Raw genomic sequence first — 25,114 nt, 5'->3', positions numbered from 1 at the left:
GGGTTGAATACAGCATAAATCTCCTAGCTCTTTTTTTTTTACCTTTAACTTAATGCAACCAAATGTAAAAACTTCAGCAAATGTGTATTTAAAGCTGGAATGATTAAAAAAATAAAAACTCAGAATAAACAATTTTATCTCCAGCAACTTTAGAGAACTGAAAGGAAAAAGTAAATTGCAAATAAACTTTGAATGAATAATGTTCCATGAAACCAGGGAAGTCTCAAGAAAGGTATTAAACATACATAAACTACATATTGTAAAAGAAAATATAGATAAATCATGAAAAACAAAAAAGGTGGGGACTGTTCAAGATTAAGAGAATAAAGATTTAAGACTCAAATGCAATGTATGAAACCCAATTGAATCTTGAATCCAAAAAACTAAAAAAAAAAAAATGTTCAGGGACAACTCGGGATATACGTATATGAAACATTACATTAGACATATTCTTAAACTAATGTTAATTTTCTTAAATACTGACATCACAATCATGCAAAAAATTATCCATATTCTTAGGAAATACATGCTTAATTGTACATACTGTAATATAATGTAAGAGATATATGTAATATATTTTCAAGTGGTTTTTAGAATATATAAATGCATAAAGAGAGAACATGTAGCAGCATGCTGGGGTGAGCAGACGCAGATGAATGCAGTGTGGGTGCTCACCGCCCTGCACGGTCACTTTCCTCCGCAGCACTGAGCACTTTCAGAATGAAATCCTGAGGGGGTGACAGCACGCAGGGCTGCCGGCTGAACACACGCGCCAGAGGTAAAGGCAGCGCTAGTATCCGCCAACGGTAAACCCGGCACGGTGATCCTGGGCAGCTCAGGGGCCCGCCGTAGGTCTCAGCTAAGCTAAAAGGGGAGGAAGTGGATGACCTCTAAGGTAACCTTCCAGCTAAAAGCCCCATCACTCCACTACTTCTTCTCAGGTCTAAAATTCAAAAGATAACCAGATATGAAGACACAGGACTGTCAAAAAAAACATTTAAAACAGCTAGCCAAATGCCTAGCACATAGAACACAGACAATAAGTATTAACTCCTCTCTTTTGAAAATATTGTAAAACTTCTTCAGCAAAAAAAAAAAAGATAGATATGACTAATTAACTTATAAAATAAGTAACACAAAATTCGAACGATCTACTTTAATATCTATTCAATTTCTACTGAATTAAAAACTGTCAATGTGAGCCACAAATAAAGCAAAACAAAGTATTAACTAGTACATGTAACAAATTTGTCAGATGCTTTTATTTCCAGCACTAATGCTATTTGTAGCATTATAATTACTTTCCCTTTTGGAAAAACAACCAATCCTTGAGGTAACGGGAAAGATAATAAACTAAAAAGATTCTGTACCTGATGCTAGCATCCACAGTTGTTCAAAACCCAAAAATCATCCTTGAGTGTGTTGTCTCTTTCCACACCAAAAATACCCATAGATTTTTTTTTAAAAGGAATCTCAAATTCATCCATCTCCCTCTTGTTGCCAGCATCTTATTAGGGCACCACTCTCTCTCACCTTAGCTCCTAAAATTGTCAGCTTTTACCTTCAGCCCACTCAGTCCATTCCTCACATAGTAGCTAGAATGATGATATCGTTTAAGGACAAAACAAACGACATGCCAAACCCTTCAAAACTCTGAATATTTCTGTAACCTCTTCCTACCTATCTTGGTCTCTCCCACTATGTCAGCCACACTGAAGTTTTTTCTGTTCCTCAAATTCACCAAGCTCTTTCTTCCAAAGTTTGTGTACCCTCTATTCCTTTTTTTTCTTTTTTTCCACTCAGCTTTATTGAAATATTATTGGCATCCAACATACGTAAGTGTGACTTCTACACTGTGACGATTAGATGCACGCATACACTGTGAGGACTGTCACAAGGCCGGTTAACACAGAGATACCTTCACATAATAACAGCTGTGTTTGTGTAGCGGGGGTCATATTTCAAAACTACTCTCTTGAAAATTTTCAAGCATACAACATTTTTAATTAAAGTCGCCATGTTCTACATGAGATCTTACTCATACAGAACAATACAGAACTTACTCATCTTATAACTAGCAGTCTGTACTCTGACCAGCATCTCCCTATTTCCCCTACTTCTCAGCCTCTGGCAACTACAATTCCACTCTATTTCTACGCGTCTGGCGTTTTAAAATTCCGCAGAAAAAAGCAAGCGCGCACAGCATCGCTCTGTCTGACTTACTTCACCCTTCTACTCCTTCTAATGAGAACGCTTCCACCACCAAAACCATCACCACCGCCGCCCTCCCACACAGCCTCCAGGAAACAGCTCCTTCTCATACACAGGTTTCCCCTTCAATACCAACTCCTCAGAGGAGCTTTTTGTGACTCTGCTATCTGAAGTGGCTCCTGAGACCATATCTCCAAGTCATTTGCTTCCCTTCAAAAAATATTTACTGCAATTCATAATTATTTTGCCAGTTTATTTTTTTTTACCTGTCCCAATTTCTAGAATACGGGCTTCCCTGGTGTCTCAGCAGCAAAGAATCTGCCTACAATGCAGGAGACCTGGGTTTGATCCCTGGGTTGGGAGGATCCCCTGGAGGAGGGCATGGCAACCCATTCCAGTATCCTTGCCTGGAGAATCCCATGGACAGAAGAGCCTGGCGGGCTGCAGCACATGGGGTCACAAGAGTCTGACACGACTTAGTGACTAAACCACCACCACCACCACCAATAACCTCAAGAATATAAGCTATAAAGACAGGATATCCAATTTATCCATCATTATATCCCCAGAATCAAGAAATTCTCTGATCCTTAAACAGAAGTCTATTACTGTACATTAAATGAATAAATAAAACAGTAAATGAATATAGGACTATGTTAAAATAATGGACTACTAATGCTATTACTAGAAATACAAAAACCAGAAGGAGAAATAAGTGTTTGAGAAGAAAAATAAAATACATGGAGTTTGGTGCCACAGAGTTGAAAATAAGGGACAGATGAGCACCCAGGTCAGGGAAGAGATACAGACTGGGCTTCTGCTGATTGTGTTAGCTGAAAAAAAAAGAGTAATTACATCACAGATATTAATAGAATTCAGGATAAATGCCAAGCAAAAAAATTAGTAACAAATATAAAATGATCGCAGCTTGCCTAGGCAGGAGAACAATCTAACATAAAGAACACTATGAAATTAAGACAAGCCAAAACTGCTTCAGTTTGAGAGAAAAAAAATATATATATATACATATATACACACACACATACATGTGTACACATGTATGTGTGTGTGTATATATGTATATATATATATTTAGTAATTTACTAAGAAGAGTACAGTAATCCTACCTTACTACTATTCGTTGCTGGTCATATCTTAGCTAAAGTAGCAGATCCATGTTGAAGGACAATGCATTAGGGGTGAGGAAGACACTTGAAAAAACGAGCAGTGAAGTCTCAACGGGGAACCACCATAGGTCTATGCAGAAAACATGAGCTGCAAGAAGAGATTCAACGAGTCAGAACTGTTCCCTACGGACAGAAAGCTAAAAAATGGACACAAGGAGTATGGTGGGCTCCTACAGTTCACCAGGCTCACCACATTGAAAACCAGGATCTTCTGCTTACCTAGCTTGTCCATTCTCTGCTTCCTCTCTTCCCTTTCTTTCCATAACTTTCCCCGTGAGTAAAGCATTTTATCTTCTCCCCAACCTGTATCTTCAGTTTTGAAAAGGTAATTCATGTTTTTCCTCCATTTTCACAGCATGAAACCAATTTCAAGTTTGAAACATATTAGAAGAAGCAAAATTTTAAATATTTATATGTAATATGCTAAGAGATTACATCCTAAGAAATAACTATGTAAGAAAAACTTAGTCAAAGGCTGAGAAGGTTTGGGAAGGATGCTCCTGGCAGGCACCTACTTTCCCTGTCTAATGAGCTCCAGCATGGCTGTTCTCTCAATCCTTGAAGCTAGGAGAATCTCTAAGATGTTCCTTGGCCGCTGACTCTCTTCTCTGTCGCTGATGTTGAAATCTGAGGTTTACACCCCCATCACAGTTTCTGACTTTTTGTCTCATGCCTCCGTATTTCTAACTTTGACTTCTTGGTTTATAACCAACTCTTTTCTTTCAAGCTTCTCTTTTTTGTTTGCCTATTCTATATATCCTGTCATCTCCCCTGCCTCCTTCACCTTCACATGAATCACGTGAAACATACAGATGTTACCAATAAACATCTCCAACTTTGGCTCAGATGGTAAAGAGCCTGACTCAGTAGAGCAGACCCGGGTTCAATCCCTGGGTCGGGAAGATCCCCTGGAGAAGGGAATGGCAACCCACTGCAGAATCCTTGCCTGGAGAATCCCATGGACAGAGGAGCCTGGAAGGCTCATGGAAGTCCATGAGGTGGCAAAGAGTCAGACACAACTGATTGACTAACATACATACTTCAACCGATAAATAACATTACTCCTTTCTTCCTGGTCAGGAAACTAACCAAACACAGTACATCAGGAATATCTTCCAAGTCCCCTACTCATCTAAGCTCTTGACCCGTTTCCAAAAGCATCCCTTCTTTGCCCCTAGATAAGCATTTCACTCCCAGATGTGGCAAGGGTCTCAATGCTCGAATGGGTTGGACATCTACATACAATCAAAGTATTATTATAATTCCTCTTCTTCCACTAAACTGTGACAAAATTAAAGACAGGGATTATTATCAGCATCTCACACATACAGTCAGCACCCTACACACACAGACAGCATCCCACATATACAGTCAGCACCCTACACATACAGTCAGCATCCCACACATAAGTCAGCATCCCAAACATACAGTCAGCACCCTACACACAGACAGCATCCTACACATACAGTCAGCACCCTACACATACAGTCAGCACCCTACACACAGACAGCATCCCACACATACAGTCAGCACCCTACACACACAGACAGCATCCCACACATACAGTCAGCACCCTACACACACAGACAGCATCCCACACATACAGTCAGCACCCTACACACAGACAGCATCCCACACATACAGTCAGCACCCTACACACACAGACAGCATCCCACACATACAGTCCGCACCCTACACATACAGTCAGCATCCCACACATAAGTCAGCGTCCCAAACATACAATCAGCACCCTACACACAGACAGCATCCTACACATAGTCACCATCGCACACAGTCAGCATCCCACACATACAGTCAGCACCCTACACATACAGTCAGCACCCTACACATACAGTCAGCACCCTACACACACAGACATCATCCCACACATACAGTCAGCACCCTACACACACAGACATCATCCCACACATACAGTCAGCACCCTACACATACAGTCAGCACCCTACACACACAGACAGCATCCCACACATACAGTCAGCACCCTACACACACAGACAGCATCCCACACATACAGTCAGCACCCTACACACACAGACAGCATCCCACACATACAGTCAGCACCCTACACACACAGACAGCATCCCACACATACAGTCAGCACCCTACACATACAGTCAGCACCCTACACACACAGCATCCCACACATACAGTCAGCACCCTACACATACAGTCAGTACCCTACACACACAGACAGCATCCCACACATACAGTCAGCACCCTACACACAGACAGCATCCCACACATACAGTCAGCACCCTACACACACAGACAGCATCCCACACATACAGTCAGCACCCTACACACACAGACAGCATCCCACATATACAGTCAGCACCCTACACATACAGTCAGCACCCTACACACACAGACAGCATCCCACATATACAGTCAGCACCCTACACATACAGTCAGCATCCCACACGTAAGTCAGCGTCCCAAACATATAGTCAGCACCCTACACACACAGACAGCATCCCACACATACAGTCAGCACCCTACACACACAGACAGCATCCCACACATACAGTCAGCACCCTACACAAACAGCATCCTACACATACAGTCAGCATCGCACACATAGTCATCACCCTACACATACAGTCAGCATCCTACACATACAGTCAGTACCCTACACACACATTCAGCATCCTACACATACAGTCAGTACCCTACATATACAGTCAGCATCCTATACATACAGTCAGCACCCTACATACACAGACAGCATCCTACACATACAGTCAGCATCACACACATACAGTCAGTATCCCACATAAACAGACAGCTTCCTACACATACAGTCAGCACCCTACAGACTATAGTCAGCATCCCATATATACAGTCAGCATCCCACACATACAGTCAGCAAACTACACAGTCAGCACCCTACACATAGAATCAGCATCGCACACTTACAGTCAGCATTCTACACATACAGTCAGCACCCTACACATACAGCACCCTACAGAGTCAGCATCGCACACTTACAGTCAGCATTCTACACATACAGCCAGCAAACTACACATACAGTCAGCACCCTAAACATAGAGTCAGCATCGCACACTTACAGTCAGCATTCTACACACACAGACAGCACCCTACACATAGAGTCAGCGTCGCACACTTACAGTCAGCACCCTACACACACTCAGCAAACTACCCATTCAGTCAGCACCCTACACATACAGTCAGCAAACTACACATACAGTCAGCACCCTACATATACATTCAGCAAACTATACATACAGTCAGCACCCTACATATACAGTCAGCATCCCACACATACAGTCAGCACCCTACACACACAGACAGCACCCTACACATACAGTCAGTAACCTACATATACAGTCAGCGTCGCACACATACAGTCAGCGTCGCACACATACAGTCAGCACCCTACACACACAGACAGCACCCTACACATACAGTCAGCATAGCACACATACAGTCACCATCCCACACATACAGTCAGCATCCCACACAATACCTATAACATTACAGCCACCAAACAAGTGACTACCGAATGGTTAAATTCCAAGGTGAATATGACTTCCTCTGATTTGTACACTTGGTGTAAAGTAAGGCTTTAACAAGATTTGTAACAGTAAATGATAAAATCAATACTTGGTATTGATTAAGATAGTATTTTAGTATGAAAATTTTAATCATGACTTCTCTCTTAAACTGCTTTCAATAGAGTATCTTCAGTCTAGCCTTCAATATTATAGTAAACAGTATTACTTATGGATTTCCAAGAAACAAAACTATAGTGAATGTGTCCCTAAGTGTACACATTACATATATCATCTAATTCCACTCAAACACAGACTTCAAAATTACTGGACAATTCATTTAATTAAAAGTTTTTTCAGCTTCTTGATCAGCAAAGGAACTTGAGAACTGTCTAGAATTCCATATTCTAGTCTCTCACTTTGACAAAGAAACATGACTTTCAAAGACCTAAGAACACAAAAGACAACTATTCAACTGGGACTTCATATCTGACATTGAGAAGTAGCAAACGTCTCACTTAAGGAAGTTAGTGAAAGTACCCATTTGTTACTTATGCGTCACTCTCTTAACTCAAGTCTTTTCTATAATCTTTACTGTTTAATAAAAATTCAATATTATTCAATGAAAAAGTCATATTTTCCACTTGAAATAGTTTGGGTTAAAAATAAGTAACAGCTTTCAGGGTAGTAGCTCTAAATGGAACATTTCCTTGTTCAAACAAACCCATGAATAAAACTTATATTCCTTGTATTACTTCAAAGGTATTATTATCCTTGCCAGAGCCCAGCAAAGGTTTCTACAGGCAAGTGAAAATGTGTAATAATTACTTTCTAGTTCACCTTAATCATCCCCACCAACTTGGTCAACTGCACAGGCTACCATCTCTAACTCACACTCATAACCAAACACAGTTCCTATTCCCTGAAGGTGCTTCCCTTTGTGAGAGGACTAGGCTGACACGGGAGACAGACCCGGGGTGCAAAATAGAGACACACTCATTCTCAGGGCCACGGAAGTGTCTCCCTGCAGCTGCACGACCCTAAAAGTGAGCAGCGACATAGGCTGTGTGTCCCAGTCTCTCTCTCGCCTCACCCTCGTCCTGGCCCTACTTCTCTTCTAAGCTTTACTTCTCCTGCTTCTCTAATCAGGGATGTCCCAATTCTGATAAACCAAAATCTAATTCTGACAAACCAAACATCTGAAATTAGGCAATGAATTCAGATTTCATTTTATATTCATTTAAAATCATGTTTTCAAAGAAAATTTCTTGTCCATGACATCAGGTGAAAAATAGATTAGGTAGGAATAATCTATATACAATATATTATTATACAATATAATAATATACAATAAGGGCCTAAGTCTTAAAAAAAAAAAAAAGGAAGTTGCAGACTTCCCTGGTGGCTCAATGGTTAAGAATCCACCTGCCAATGCAGCAGACACAGGTTCAATCCTGGTCCAAGAAGATCCCATGTATCACGCAGCACCTGGCCCGGTGTTTCACAGCTACTGAGCCTGTGCTCCAGAGCCCAGGAGCTGAAGCCACCGGGCCTGTGTGCTGCGAATGCTGAGCCCGTGCACTCCAGGGCCCACGCTGCACAACAGGAGAAGCCACCGCAGTGAGAAGCCCAAGCGACGCAGTGAAGAGTAGTCCCACCGCCCAATGAGAAAAGCCCCGCGGCAACCAAGACCCCACGCAGCCAAAAGCAAATACATGTATTTCTTAAAGACGAAAACTGCATGTGTATGAGATTGACCTGTGTTGTCCTCACTTCCAAGGAAATGGCAACCCACTCCAGTGTTCTTGCCTGGAGAATCCCAGGGACGGGGGAGCCTGGTGGGCTGCCGTCTATGGGGTCGCACAGAGTCGGACACGACTGAAGCGACTTAGCAGCAGCACGGGGCTCGGCTGTGTCCAGCTCTTTGCAGCCCGCCAGGCTCCTCCATCCATGGAATTTCCCAGGGAAGAATACTGGAGCAGGCTGTCATCTCCAGGGGATCTTCCCGACCCAGGGGTTGAACCCGCGTCTCTTGCGTTTCCTGCGCTGGCAGGTGTATTCTTTACCACTAGCGCCACCTAGGAAGCCCCCTTTCTTTGGGCAGCAGCGTTTCAGTTTCCTTCTGCTGAACTACCCCTCTCGGTTGTCAATCTCTATAGTATGGGTGGCACCAATCATTTCCCACTCTTAAGTTCCTGGAAGAGGTGCAGGTAGACCAGGCATCCTGGTCTGGACCATCAGCATATTCCCTGCCCCAAGCAGTAGTTCAGGCATGAGCATGTGACCCAACTGAACCAATAAGACTCAATCGAAAAATTCTATAGGAACTAACCGGAAAGACAACTTCCAGCCGAGACTGCTCAACTAAAAGAACACAGTAAGTTCCTACTTGACAGTGAGCCAACCCAAAGAAGCACCAGGAGATGACAAGAAGAAAGAAAACTCTGAAAACATTCTGTCTCTAGCTTTAATCACACCTTTAGTTCAGGGGAGTTCAGATGCAGCTGCCAGAATTCGGAGTTACTGCAGGGAAACGATTCTCTCTGCATTTCTCAAGTCCCTGCCCAGTCAGAGTCTCCTAAGGAAAAGGTCTACAAGGATACCTTTGTACCAGACAGACTCAGAAATGCAAAGAGTAACTCCCTGAAGACAGGGACCTCCAACGAGCTTCAGAGAAATTAAGTCCTTTCCTTCCCTTCCCGGGTAGACATTCACTTACATTCTTTTCTTAATACATTTCTTATGGTACATCATACTTTTTACTCATATTGACCAATATTCTAGGTTAATAAATCTAAAGACACGTTACCTTTCTCCCCTCAGATCCGCTCAGTGAGTAATCTCTCTCCCTCTGCAGGGTGTTCTCAGCCCCATTAGTGTTTTGCACTTAGTAACATGAGGCAATAAACTGCTTCTGGTGGCTCAGTCGCTAAGTCGTGTCTGACTCTTGCGACCCCATGGACAGAGGAGCCTGGCAGCCCAAGGTCCATGGGATTCTCCAGGCAAGAAAACTGGAATGGGTTGCCATTTCCTTCTCCTGCATTTTAGGCAGATTCTTTACCAACTGAGCTACAAGGCTTACTTATTATTTTATGCAACAAACATTTGCTGGGAGGCTCCTAAGCTGTGTGTCACGCATTTTTCCACACACACAAAACAGAGAGGTACACTCTAATATAGGGTAAGAAGTGACTGATCCATAATCAGCAAAACATCTAGTAAACTCACAGCTCTTGAAAATCAGACTGCTTGCCTACTAAGAACGGAACAGGAGGACACTTAGTAAAAATGCCAGGATGTTGGTACATTGCCTACTATGCCACAGTCTTCAGTAAGGCCCTTCAAAAACACGGCACACTTTGAGTCAAGTCTTAATAAATGGAAAACCTTTTCAGTCTTTTACCGCAAATCCAAGATGGCTGATAATCTTGCAAATTACAATGCTGAAAATCAAATATCCCTAAACTAAAATCCGGCTTTTAACCACACAAAATAAAAGGTCAATAAAACACAAGCATCCTAGAGAAAGATGTATCAACACCCTCGGAGCAGGGACAGATGAGTGCGCGCTGTTACTTCCAAGAAGTTGCTCAGAACGGCCCAGAGATGGGGGCCAAGATGAAGGCTGAGAAGCCTAGGACTTGCTTGATTTCAGATCTCATTACTACTGACACACTCAACTGGGAAATTCTTTGTTGTGGGAGACTGTTCTTTGCATGGCAGGATATATATCAGCACCCTGGGGCACTACCTCTCCATGCCAGCAGTACCTGCCTACTCACCCCTCAACCCCCTATTGTGACAATAATAATGTCTGCAGACATCACTAAAGGCCCCTGAAGGGTTAAAAAAAAAAAAAAAAGCCGCCTGTTGGAGACCCACTCACTGGGTTAGGGTGGCAGAGTTGTTTAGAGACATACCAGGCAACAGTTTGATCCAAAGACCAGGATTTGGGCTTTGGGAACCTGGGAGAAGTTAATCAAATACAAATAAAGCAAAAACTGACTAAGTTCATAAGAAAGCTGTATTGCCAAAGAAACTCCCAACAAAGCTTTGTTACTGCCCAACCCTCAAAATATCTCCCTGGACTCCAACCTCTCATCAACAGTGAAGCGGCTCCTGAGGCCACGCAGCCCCCAGTAAGGGCATTCTTCTCAACACCCATCTTGGCCGTGACCAGGAGGAAACACGACAACGACCTTCTCAGGGGGAGAAAATGGACAGACGCATTGGCTAACCAAAAATCTGATTCCATTGCCAAGGCGAAGAGTTCGTGCCACCCCTGACCAATGAAATATGTACACAGTGCGAACTGGAAAATCTCCATGGGTTTCTTCCCCTTTCTCTTTTCCGATTCAGAGTTTCTATTGTCCTTAGATTCTTCTTCTTCTATCACTGAGCGCTGGCTTTATTATAATCAGTTATATTTATGACTGAACCGTAAGATCCTTGACCCTAAGGCTGTCTTTTCAAACAGAATTGAGAGAAATCACCCAGTGATCCTAGACTTAGGCAGTAATTAAACAAGTCTCTGAGCTGTCTTCCTCTGTTGGGCTCAAGTGGTACATGCATTGGAAGCTGCATCTTGTTAGGGGAGGGCATTTTTTCAAGGGTTTCTATGTAAGGGAGGACACAGAGGCAAGCTGGGAAGATTGAGGTGAAAGCCTGTTCATCACGCTGGTCTAGCATCCACTCCCTCTCCCCACAGTCACAGGACCTTCCTCCTGCTTCAGTGAACTCCCACCTGGACTCTCTGTCTACCTGGCTCCCACCACAGGACTGACCATGCTTCCTAGTCTCAGCTCCAGTAGTTCATACCTGATTCAGATCTGGGCTATCATCATATGCTAATTGCCCGGACCACAGGATCAAGGATGAAAACATGACCCAACTCCTTCAATGAAATGCAACCCCAGGGCCTTTGCTAAAATTACGAGTAGGAAAAGGGTTGTCTGGGCTGGGCTTGCTAACCTGAAACAGTGTTAGGCCAACAGGGAGCGCCACAGGAAAAATTCTACCTGAAAGCACATCTAACACGAGAGAGCCACCGAGGTTGCTGAGGTCGTCGTTTGAGCCCCTCAGTCCATCCACACCTGAAGAGAGTACACCCCTCTTGGTCCCAGTGCCCTGAGACACTGTGAATGGGGTTTTGGTCTCATGCAACTGAAAGATATTGAAAAATCTAATATCAGTTACCACTTATCAGACAAAAGCTGTGTTAGTTTTCAAACCAAAAATAAAACAAACAACCTGAAGCGATGTGAATTAAATTCAGTTCAGTTGCTCAGTTGTGTCCGACTCTGCGACCCCGTGGACTGCAGCACGCCAGGCCTCCCTGTCCATCACCAACTCCCGGAGTCCACCCAAACTCACATCCATTGAGTCGGTGATGCCATCCAACCATCTCATCCTCTGTTGTCCCCTTCTCCTCCTGCCTTCAATCTTTCCCAGCATCAGGGTCTTTTCAAATGAGTCAGCTCTTTGCATCAGGTGACCAAAGTACTGGAGTTTCAGCTTCAGCATCAGTCCTTCCAATGAAAATTCAGGACTGATTTCCTTTAAGATGGACTGGTTGGATCTCCTTGCTGTCCAAGAATTAAAATTATTTGCTAAATTCATACACCTAATCGCTGGTAGCACAGATCCAACCCTAAGTGGGTCTAGTTCTAATGCTCTTTGCACAACATCTACTCTTCCTCAAGAAAACAGTGTGAAACTTCTCTGTGTTTTAAAATCCCCTGTAGCCAAAAAGTAAGACCTTACCTGAGGTGAATATAGCATTTGTTAAACCACCAAAAAAGGAAGAATCCCACAACTTCCTGCTTTCTGTCCCATTCCTGCAACAACTTGCCTCCTGAATAACACAGAACATTTCTGCCTTATTTTTATAATGTAAGCCACTGTAAAGACATGTAATAGCAAGTGTCTCTAAGCAAAGCCACTTCAATCTTAGGGTAAATCAGATCCAAAATAATAATAGAACATCAGAACCTTAGAAAAAGGCCATCACCACAGACTAGTGACTATTCTGTTATAATTAATTGTAAAACTCAGAAAAGGACACCCAAATCATAAGTGAGAATGCTATTATTTATGTTAGTATTTTAAGATATTTGTCAGAATGACATTAACTTGTAAACAGGAGCAGCTACTTAGAGTGAAATCTCTTTCAATATTATTGTTAAGTGTGAGAGAGAAGGGAAATGGGTTAGAAATTATGAATATAAGACCCCTGACATTTTCAAAAAATCTAAAAACTATGAGAATTTTTGACAGAGCTTGAACATAAAATAATGATGTTTCACAAGTCAACTTTTGTTTCCCTAGAAGTACACTGATTCACATCCAGATTCATGCGACTCACCATTCCATTTTAAACATATTGAAAAATGTCTATCCTCTGGCTACGATCTACCACTTTCTTATGCCTCTACTTTTCCTTCACTTCTAGCAGTTGCGCTCCTTTTCAATAAATTTTTTTTTACAAAGCAGCAACATTTTATCACTTGACAAAAGTTATTATACAGGATACCTTCAAACTGAGAACATAGTCAAGGTGACATGTGGACACTGGGCAGCTGGGTGGGGTCATGAATATCTCAGGATCTCACTTCCAATAAGAGGAAATTATTTCAGTAACACTTCAGATATTTCAACATGAACTCTAAGTCACTCCCAAGTGGATGAAATTGATGTTAAATCCAGGACTTCTAATGGTTCACTATATTTTAACATTTATCATTTATATGAAAGACCTAAATTCAAATCCCAGGTATCACTTTATTGCAGAATCTCCTTGGATATGACCTAAGATTGGTTCCAGATCACAAAATGAAAATACAAGTTATCCAATCTACAAGGTTGTGATGAAAATCAAAACTAATGCATAGAAAAGTCTAACATTTTTAGCGAGTACTAAAGAAATGCCAATGCCCCTCGCTCATAACAATATCTGAATCCATGCAATGTACTCAAAAACTTTTACAGACAGAAATTGCTTCTTACTTTGAGGTTAAAATGTTGAGGAGGGGATAAAGGGTTACGCATAAAAAGAATTATAATACAATATGTATGTGTGTGTGAGCACATACTCGGTTGCTTCAGTCGTGTCCAACTCTCTGTAAGCCTATGGACTGTAGCCCGCCAGGCAGGCTCCTCAGTCCATGGACAGGCAAGAATACTCCAGGCAAGAATAACCGAGTGGGCTGCCACTTCCTCCTCCAGAGGATCTTCCCGACCCAGAGCTCAAACTCATGTCTCCTGTATCTCCTGCATTGCAGGCAGATTCTTTACCCACTGAGCTAACCGGGAAGCCCATATACGTACATATACATACATACATACATACATGTACATAACTACTGGTAAGAGAAAGCAATCAGTCTCCTGCTTTGTAAAAAGCTATATTATATATAAGTCTAGATGAAAATTCTTATACTTTGTCCAACATAATCATTTATAAATAATCGGGATAATGATTTATCAAGTTATTTGTCGTTAAAAATTACCTGAGACGACAGCATTGTTCCGTTCCCTTTAATTCCTCTTCTACTGGCAATTTATTCAATATATAGAAAGCAAAGAGGCTTGACAAAGTGATGGTACTTAGTCAGAATATATGAATTTGGAACAAATTCAGGCTGGATTAAAAAAAAATACAACAGTGACTGGATGAGAATCATTAGAAATTCCACCAGACACCACAAACTCTACACTAAAACAGACAAAAAGGTAGCGCTTACCATGTTTCTTTTGCTCCTACCAAAGCAAAATTTTCAATCCTCAATGACAGTTAAAACAATGGCTAATCTGTATAAGAATGTATGTAGAAAGCATGTGATTCTGAAGCAAATATAATTCAAGAGAAAGTCCGAATACTGTATAAACATTCTCATGAAGTAATCGTGTGGCTGCTAGGTGGCTACCGATGCATCTGTTGCCAAAACTGAATATTGGTAGAAGAGTCAAATGCATTTTTGTTTGCAGAATGCGAAATTAACAAAAAGCCTGAACGACTGACGGGAAAAGCTTGGGAAACCCTCCCAAGCTGAAGACATCCAGAGAACAGAAGGGACACAAACTCCTGAGAGTCCGACTGCTGTCAAATATCACCAAGAAACAGCAGCAAGCAGCAAGCACCGCAGTGACCAAGGACGAACTCTTCAACTTTGTGGCAGTGCAGCAAGCTTTGCGATCAAGCCAGAAACACTCTTCCAGTCCACAAACCCACAGACAAGAAAAGCCAAGTAGAAGAAACTTCGTATGTACACTAATAATGTAATGTAAAGTCATCCAGCCTTCATTTCAGAAGCAAAAAAAAAAAAAAATTGTTTAACAACTTTGAGGACTGGAGTTCTGTTTACAGAATTATTAAGGGTCTGAAGGGATCACCTGAATTTTTCAATTAAATCTGACTGCATTTTATGAAGGTAATTATATCCTAGGTCTGCAAAGATTTCAAGAAATACCACTTGCTAATGCCAAGGGTATAATGAATATAATTTTTCTAAATCTTACTTCAACTTATATATTACATATATTACTTCTACATAGGATGAACTATTTAAGAGCAATTTCATCCACAAAATGTAATTTTAAAGAAATTTCTTCTGATTGAGAGAATATAAAGAACATCATTTATACTAAACACCTAGAATATAAATATTCTATTAAGAGTTTCCCCTTTTCCTAAAACTGTTTGTCCCACTCTGGAAATACATTTTCTGTAAGCAAAATAACTTATATTGGAAAACCAATTTCAATTTTTCTGTAGTAATATTATTTACTATAAAGACCATGGTGCTATTAGTCAAATATTTTTAAACATTCATCAGTTACTCTTAAAAATGTAAGGCTCTTCAGTGTCAATTACATAAAATTAGTAATCTCTTCTGTAGCATTACAAGACTGACATGGAAAAGTGAAGAGTACTCATTTCAGGAAAAGGCAAAAATAACTTGGGCCTCAATGACAGTACTACAAGGTGTGTCTCAAGGCTTTGTTACTGATAACAGCTATTTGGCTTTTTTAATGACCCACTTTCCTCAATAAGAGTAAATTCAAGTTTATCCCTATCGCAGTGTCATTCTCCATCACAAGATGGAATTACAGAGGACATACTAGCAAACTACGTGTTAGAATATGTCACACGTGTACATATCTTGTACTGGGGTGGGGAGAAAACATTGAGAATCACTGACTTAAACCACAAAATCTTTGTTTTCCTGCTGATGAGACAGTAAGGACTATTTAGTTCAAATCTTATCTCAATTCAGAGTTTGTCACAACACCCAAAAACTACAGGATGGTCTGTGTATTTAATTATAATTGTATTATTTAAGAATCAAAATCCCACACTTTGAACACACATTTTGAAACAGGGATATATTGCTCCCTAAAAAATAATCCTATAGGAAATTGGAGGAGACATTTCTGTAGGAGACAGAAAACACTCAAGAGTTTTGTGTATAATAATACACAAAGTTTTAAACAAATTTTAAATTTTAAACAAAGTTTTAAACAGATTAAGTAAATGTAGTTTAAAGTGGTGGGGTGCATTAGTTAAGAGATTTAAGAAGGTAACATTTTTCTGTACCACTTTTAGGCAAATATTTGTGGTTGAAAGGAATGTAGGGAAACCATCCAACAACAGATGATAATCTAATATGAAAGAAAAATAATTCAGGAATTCAGACGAACTGGACATATTTTGAGGTAAAAATCATTTAAGGTCAATTTCTGATTATCACTACTGAGATACAATAAGCCAAGAACTATTACAAAAAAAAAAAAAAACAGCTAATCTGAGATACTTCTATTATTTGGTTAGTACAAATGTAAATGTCTTTCAATTTCAGTCCATCTAATGTACATTATTTTAATTTCCAAAGTCTAAAACTTACGGGCTTTTAGGATGGCAGAATAAACACAGTAACACCTGAAGAGGCAAAATGAAAACTACAGGGAAAGGGACTGAATGTAAGAGCTGCGTGCTCCCTAAATGTAAGCACTTTACCTCGACTGTCTCATTTCTTCTTCATAACAACCTTATGAGGCAACTTTATTAATATCATCCCCATTTTACAGATTAAGAAACTATGACTTACAACAAGGACTTTTGTATAGTACACGGAACTCTGTTCACTGTTACGCGGCAGCCTGGATGAAGGGGACTTTGGGGGAGAATGGATACATGTATATACATGACTGAGTTCCTTTAGGGTCACTGAACTCACAACATTGCTGATCAGCAATATCCCAATACAGAACCAAAAAGTTTAAAAAAAAAAAAGAAACTATGGTTTAAAGAGGTTTTTAAAAACTTGCTCAAGATCCCACAAAAGAAAATCCTAATTTCTGACTGAAACCCAGATTATCTGGCTCCAAAATAAAAAGAATTTTCTTTTCACTATACCTTACAATCTCACAAGAAACACATACATTGAACTTTACAGTTTTTTAATCAAAACCTTCTGAAGGAGGAGGCAATATTAAGCTTATAGTGAGCAGTGGTAACTTATAAGGCTAAAAATTAGTCATAGTTTGTATAAATTAATATTTAGGAAATAAATTAATAAATTAATATTTAGGAAATAATTCCAAGTTATGCATGACATTAAATTTTTAAAAGCTGAACATGAAGTATCTCTCCAAAATAGAAAAAATCCAAAAATTTCTGTAGACAGGCAGCAAGTAAATATCATCTTACTTGGACATTCTAAATCCCAAAGAAAAAACGTGAAAGGCTTCATACTTTGTCAGTTATACAGCAGTCTCATAAGGTTAACTAGGACTGTATTTATACTTAAGAAAAAAGAAAAAGTGGGTAATTGCTTGGGTCTGATTCTTTTCTTCTGACTCTATTCTGTTCTCTATTGATTCTTTTCCATTTTTCCTCCAGATCTTGGAGCCCTCTTCTAATTTAGGCTAACTGAGTCTCAAGTTCAGGAACTCCTCCAAGTTTAGATGTAAGTGCTGACATACTGCAATGAAGACCATAAAACTGCAAAGATTGCTAGAGTGTTACAGAAGAAACAAGAGCTTCAGTTCTTTTCCAAAACATTAACTATCGTGGAGTTACTTTTCTTCTGTAGTTTTCTGATTTGATTTTAAAGCACTTAACTTTCATAATAAAAAAATGGGTGAAGGAGATGGAAGGGAAGACTTGGAGCTTTGATTAAAAAACATCTATTTTATTCTTTCCAAAGTTCCAGAACTATGCCCTGCTTGTTCCATTTCCCAATGGCATGGTATGAAAAATTAACCATACGTAAGCATGCCAACTGGTTCCAAATAGGAAAAGGAGGATGTCGAGGCTGTATATTGTCACCCTGCTTATTTAACTTATATGCAGAGTACATCATCAGAAACGCTGGGCTGGAAGAAGCACAAGCTGGAAATCAAGATTGCCAGGAGAAATATCAATAACCTCAGATATGCAGATGACACCACCCTTACGGCAGAAAGCGAAGAGGAACTTTAGGCTCTTGATGAAAGTAAAAGAGGAGAGTGAAAAAGTTGGCTTAAAGCTCAACATTCAGAAAATGAAGATCATGGCATCTGGTCCCATCACTTCATGGGAAATAGATGGGTAAACAGTGGAAACAGTGTCAGACTTTATTTTTCTGGGCTCCAAAATCACTTCAGATGGTGATAGCAGCCATGAAATTAAAAGTCACTTACTCCTTGGAAGCAAAGTTATGACCAACCTAGATAGCATATTCAAAAGCAGAGACATTACTTTGCCAACAAAGGTCCGTCTAGTCAAGGCTATGGTTTTTCCAGTGGTCATGTATGGATGTGAGAGTTGGACTGTGAAGAAAGCTGAGTGCCGAAGAATTAAGCTTTTGAACTGTGGTGTTGGAGAAGACTCTTGTGAGTCCCTTGGACTGCAAGGAGATCCAACCAGTCCATTCTAAAGGAGATCGGTCCTGGGCGTTCATTGGAAGAACTGATGCTAAAGCTGAAACTCCATTACTTTGGCCACCTCATGTGAAGAGCTGACTCATTGGAAAAGACCCTGGGAGGGATTAGGGGCAGGAGGAGAAGGGGAAGACAGAGGATGAGATGGCTGGATGGCATCACTGACTCGATGGACATGAGTTGGGTGAACTCCAGGAGTTGGTGATGGACAGGGAGGCCTGGCGTGCTGCGATTCATGGGGTCACAAAGAGTCGGACATGACTGAGCCACTGAACTGAACTGAAGCATGCCAAAGTCAAATGAGATATGAAAAAATAATGAGGCAATCCAAAGATCTATACATTCTGAAGCACAGCTCAATTTCAATATTTAAGAATGAAATATTGTTAAGTATGAAAAACAGATTTTGGGCATACCAAAATTGAAATACTTTAGCCATGTGATGTGAACAACCGAGTCACTGGAACAGACCCTGATGCTGGGAAAGACTGAAGGCAAAAGGAGAAGGTGGCAGAGGATGAGATGTCTGGTTAGCATCACAAATTCAATGATCACAAACTTCAGCAAACTCTAGGAGACAGTGAGGGACAAGGAAGCCTGGTGTGCTGCAGTCCATGGGGTTGCAAAGAGGGGTCAGGCACAACTTAGCAACTTCACAACAACAACAAAAAAAACTGAAAAGCAGGATTCACATACTTAAAGAACAGCAGGAATTTCCTAAGTATGGGAAAATTATAAATATAATATACATGAATTTATACCCATTTCTTATTTTTTATCATAAATTGAAGTCTTGTATTAAAATATTCCTTTAGCATCACCATGAAATAACACGCAAGACAGCTTTGACTCCTACCAAAATTAACTTCAATCTCTCTAAATTCCATGGAAAAGTTATATTTAAAAAGTTCATGTTCGTAAGCTTTCTTTTTCCACTACAAAAACATTCTTATTCCAAAACAACATACATAAGGTTGATTCAATTTATTAAGTGTTACCAAAACAGTGCATAAATGATAGTCCCTTCGACTCATCTGCAAAACATACTCATTTAAAAATCAAGTACAAAAGTATAATCTATTAACACAAGTCCAATTTCAAAACAAAACTTTTATTTGTATAACAAGTTCATTAGATTTCCTTTTTTTTCTGATTACCAAAACACAATTAACTTAAGGCCCTGATTTACAATGATGACTGCTTTATAATAGTCTCACAGAATTCAATTACTATGGTTTTTATAAACACTATTTCCATCTACAAACGGAAATAAGCACTTGACAATATTTTGGTATAATACATATTTATTCTGGTTTTCAAAGTTGATCATTTCAGTTCTTCTGTTCCTTAGCATATACCATGTAACAGCTGTTCCTATTATTGTTGTGTAGTTGGTGAGTATTCACCAGCAACTGAACTTGCCTGTATTGTTTGAAATTTTTCAACGTGAAATATTGGAGGGGGAAAAAGGCAAACGTGAAATGTTCACAGACCAGAGTTATAGCTACATTAATAGTTGAAGATGAAATGAAAAGGGCAGGTCTACCAAAAGCCTGACTTATTTCTTCAACTACTTACATCAAACTTTGAAATAGTGCAGAAGCTGCATTAACCCGACCCCAAATAATTTTACATGGTGTATATTTAATGAAGAGAAACAGATCTTCTGCAAAGGTCTTTCATGGAAGAAACTGGAAAAAGGTTTCCAAGTATGCCTATGTACTCCCTTTGAAAACAGTTCTCTTGGCTCAAGAGAACTAGCAGAAACGAGGACCCAGATGACAAAGCACAGTCTTCCTTTGCGTTGACTGACAAAACGCTTGGCTCTTCACGTGTCTGTTTTCCTAAAACCCACATAGGTGGATACAGCAGGACTGCAACACTGCTCAGTCCAAGAACTACACTTTGCAAAATTCAAGTCCCCATTCATTAAGTTGAAACATACTTTCTAGTCTTTAATCACTGAAACAGTTTTGGTCTATTCTTACTGATTTTTCTATTACACTTTTTACATCGCTGACTCCATTTGCCAATTTTGTGTTTTAAAACATCTGGAGAAAGAGAAAAAAAATAGCACCACACCTTTAGAGTAATTTATGTCAAACCGATAGTGGGGCCGCTACGAATATATATACAGTGGCTTCCGAATTTAAAAGATTAAGGATTTTTAACCCTAAGGCAAACGAAAACGAAAGTGCCAGCCTTATGAAATTAACACACGGTGGGCTGCACTGCACTGCCTATCAAAATCATAAATGCACAAAAGTAAAAAGCCACGGCTTCACAGTTAATTTGTGCAAAACGTAGCACCCTACCAACACCAACCCAGGTAGCGTGTTTCGGAAGGTGGAACCTGAATGTGGGAGACGAAGCATAGAGCTGGCCCCAGGTGCCTCCAGACACCTCCCCAGCCCTAATCGGCAAGGAGGGAGCGGACCCGGCGGAGCCAGCTTCGCACCTCGTCCGCCCCTCGAGGGTCACTGCGGGCCGCGGCGGGAGGGGCGCGGACGCTGGGGGTCAGGGGTGACAGGGGCGAGCTGGGGGCGGGCGGAGCGGCTCTGAGAAGCCGCGACGCCAGGACGGGCCGAAGGTTCCGCGGAGACCAGGGGGTGCGGGCGCGATGGGCGGCGCCCGCGCTGCCCCGGCACCGCCCCGCACCGCGCAGCCCCCGCACCCGGCGAGCGGGCGGGGCCGCCGGGCCGCCTCACCCCGCCGCCTCAGCCCCGCGGCGCAGGCACGCGCCCCCTCAGCGTCCAGTCGCGGGCGGTGAGGAGCGCGGGCCTCGCCCAGTCAGGCGGGCCGCCGGCCCGAGCCCCGAGCAGGGGCGCGCCGCCGCGGGCGCGGGACGCCGCGGAGACCCCGCCGCCGGGAGCGGGAGGCGGCGGCGGCTGAGGGCGGGGACGGAGCCCCGGGCGCCCCTCGGCGGGCGCGGAGCGTGACCCCGGCTCTCTGCCGGCCTCCCCCACTCCCCACCCCACTTCCCCGCGTTGCCCTAGGCAACAGCGCCCGCCGCGGGCGGCGCGGAACTCACCTACCTAGAACCTGACAAGCGGGAGCCCCTCGGACGCGGGAGCCCGTCGCCACCCCGCGTCACGGGGCCGCCCCAGCCAATGGGCGCAGCCGTCACGGGCCCTCGCGGCCAATCCGGCGGCGCTCCGGTCTCCGGGCGCCCGCGAGCTGCCGGCCAATGGGCGCCGGCCGGGGGCGGGCGCTGCCGTCCGACCCCGGCCCTCCCCCACCAGCTCCCGGGGGGCGGGGCGCGGCCCGGGCTCCAGGCCCGCCAGGCGGGCTGCGGGCGGCGGCCGGCGGCCGGCGTCGTCACAGGAAGCTTGGGGAGGCTCGCCCGCCCGCGGCCGGGAAGCGGCCGGGCCGGGGGCGATAAGCCGGGGCCGCCTAGAAGGGCCTGCCCGACGGCTCGACGGCCGGGAGGGAATTCAGGGCGTGGTGGCGGGGGCGTGACTAAAACGCTAAGGGCGCCCGCGGGCGACGCCGGGCACTGAAGTCGGCTTTGGGGGCGCGGACCCTCCACCCGGAGTGCGTGCGTGTCACTCCTTCTTCTCTTCGTGTATCTTACATGCAGCTGTTGTAGCCTTCATTCTCTTCAACTAGCTTTCGGCTGGAATTGCCATAAAGACGGGAGCTCCTTCTCATTCCTGTAATTCCCAGTACCTGAGACCCTCTTTTTAAAAGGGCAAGACACGAGGTGCTATAGTTGTGACCAGTTCAGTCAGTTCAGCTCAATTCAGTCGCTCAGTAGTGTCCGACTCTGCGACACCGTGGACCGCAGCACACCAGGCCGCCCTGTCCATCACCAACTCCCGGAGTTTACTCAAACTCATGTCCATCGAGTCAGTGATGCCATCCAACCATCTCATCCTCTGTCGTCCCCTTCTCCTGCTGCCCTCAATCTTTCCCAGCATCAGGGTCTTTTCAAATGAGTCAGCTCTTCACATCAGGCGGCTAAAGTATTGGAGTTTCAGCTTCAGCATCAGTCCTTCCAATGAACATTCAGGACTGATCTCCTTTAGGATGGACTGGTTGGATCTCCTTGCAGTCCAAGGGGTCTCAAGAGTCTTCTCCAACACCACAGTTCAAAAGTATCAATTCCCAGGTGCTCAGCTTTCTTGATAGTTCAACTCTCACGTCCATACATGACCACTGAAAAAAACCACAGCCTTCATTAGATGGACCTTTGTTGGCAAAGTAATGTCTGCTTTTTAGTATACTATCTAGGTTGGTCAAAGCTTTTCTTCCAAGGAGCAAGCATCTTTTAATTTCATGGCTGCAATCACCATCTGCAGTGATTTTGGAGCCAAAAAAAATAAAGTCAGCCACTGTTTCCCCATCTATTTCCCATGCAGTGATGGGACTAGATGCCATGATCTTAGTATTCTGAATGTTGAGCTTTAAGCCAACTTTTTCACTCTCCTCTTTTACTTTCATCAAGAAGCTGTTTAGTTCTTCACTTCGTGCCATAAGGGTGGTGTCATCTGCATAGCTGAGATTATTGATATTTCTCCTGACAATCTTGATTCCAATTTGTGCTTCATCCAGCACATAATTTCGCATGATAAACTCCACATAAAAGTTAAATAAGCAGGGTGAAAAAATACAGCCTTGACGTACTCCCTTCCTGATTTGGAACCAGTTTGCTGTTCCATGTCCAGTTCTAACTGTTGCTTCTTGACCTGCCTACAGATTTCTCAGGAGGCAGGTCAGGTGGTCTGGTATTCCCATCTCTTGAAGAATTTTCCACAGTTTGTTGTGATCCACACAGTCAAAGGCTTTAGCGTTGTCAATAAAGCAGAAGTAGATGTTTTTCTGGAACTCTCTTGCTTTTTGTAAATCCAGTGGATGTTGGCAGTTTGATCTCTGGTTCCTCTGCCTTTTCTAAATCCAGTTTGAACATCTGAAATTTCACTGTTCATGTACTGTTGAGGCCTGGCCTGGAGAATTTTGAGCATTACTTTGCTCATATGTGAGATGAGAGCAATTGTGCGGTAGTTTGAGCATTGTTTGGCATTGCCTTTCCTTGGGATTGGAATGAAAACTGACCTTTTCCAGTCCTGTGGCCAGGACTGAAAAATTTGCTGGCATATTGAGTGCAGCACTTTCACAGCATCATCTTTTAGAATTTGAAATACATCAACTGGAATTCCATCACCTCCACTAACTTTGTTCGTAGTGATACTTCGTATAGCCCTCTTGACTTAGCATTCCAGGATGTCTGGCTCTAGGTGAGTGATCATACCATCGTGATTATCTGAGTTGTAAAGACCTTTTTTGTATAGTTCTCCTGTGTATTCTTGCCACCTCTTCTTAATATTTTCTGCTTCTGTTAGGTCCATACCATTTCTGTCCTTTATTGAGCCCATCTTTGCATGAAATGTTCCTTTGGTATCTCTAATTTTCTTGAAAAGATCTCTAATCTTCCCCATTGTATTTTTTCCCTCTATTTCTTTGCATCGATCACTGAGAAAGGCTTTCTTATCTCTCCTTTCTATTCTTTGGAACTCTGCATTCAGTTGGGTATATCTTTCCTTCTCTCCTTTGCCTTTTGCTTCTCTTCTTTTCACAGCTATTTTTAAGGCCTCCTTGGAAGAACAGACTGGTTCCAAATAGGAAAAGGAGTTCATCAAGGCTGTATATTGTCACCCTGCTTATTTAACTTATATGCAGAGTACATCATGAGAAACGCTGGACTGGAAGAAACACAAGCTGGAATCAAGATTGCCAGGAGAAATATCAATAACTTCAGATATGCAGATGACACCACCCTTATGGCAGAAAGTGAAGAGGAACTAAAAAGCCTTTTGATGAAAGTGAAAGAAGAGAGTGAAAAAGTTGGCTTAAAGCTCAACATTCAGAAAACGAAGATCACAGCATCCAGTCCCATCACTTCATGGGAAATAGATGGGGAAACAGTGGAAACAGTGTCAGACTTCATTTTTTGGGGCTCCAAAATCACTGCAGATGGTGACTGCAGCCATGAAATTAAAAGACACTTACTCCTTGGAAGCAAAGTTATGACCAACCTAGATAGCATATTCAAAAGCAGAGACATTACTTTGCCAACAAAGGTCCGTCTAGTCAAGGCTATGGTTTTTCCAGTGGTCATGTATGGATGTGAGAGTTGGACTGTGAAGAAGGCTGAGCGCCGAAGAATTGATGCTTTTGAAGTGTGGTGTTGGAGAAGACTCTTGAGAGTCCCTTGGACTGCAAAGAGATCCAACCAGTCCATTCTGAAGGAGTTCAGCCCTG

General features: G+C 42.4%; 1 protein-coding gene across 2 annotated transcripts in view; it reads right to left on the bottom strand.

The window, feature by feature from the left end:
- FER (FER tyrosine kinase) overlaps nt 1–21,972 on the bottom strand; it is a 460,352-nt gene extending 438,380 nt beyond the window's left edge. Inside the window, exons 1-2 of one of the 2 annotated variants that reach the window (XM_070373203.1) lie at nt 21,889–21,911; nt 3,339–3,486 (exon numbers count right to left, since the gene is read on the bottom strand). The gene's annotated coding sequence lies outside the window, so the exon portion shown is untranslated. Of the gene's footprint in view, nt 1–3,338; nt 3,487–21,888 lie in introns of both variants that reach the window. The other variant, XM_070373202.1, reaches the window with a different exon arrangement.
- Nucleotides 21,973–25,114: the final 3,142 nt, after the last annotated feature.

The sequence above is a fragment of the Bos mutus genome, chromosome 7, assembly GCF_027580195.1.
Source record: "Bos mutus isolate GX-2022 chromosome 7, NWIPB_WYAK_1.1, whole genome shotgun sequence".
Classification (NCBI taxonomy): Eukaryota; Metazoa; Chordata; class Mammalia; order Artiodactyla; family Bovidae; genus Bos; species Bos mutus.
This window is presented reverse-complemented; position numbering and strand designations above follow the sequence as displayed.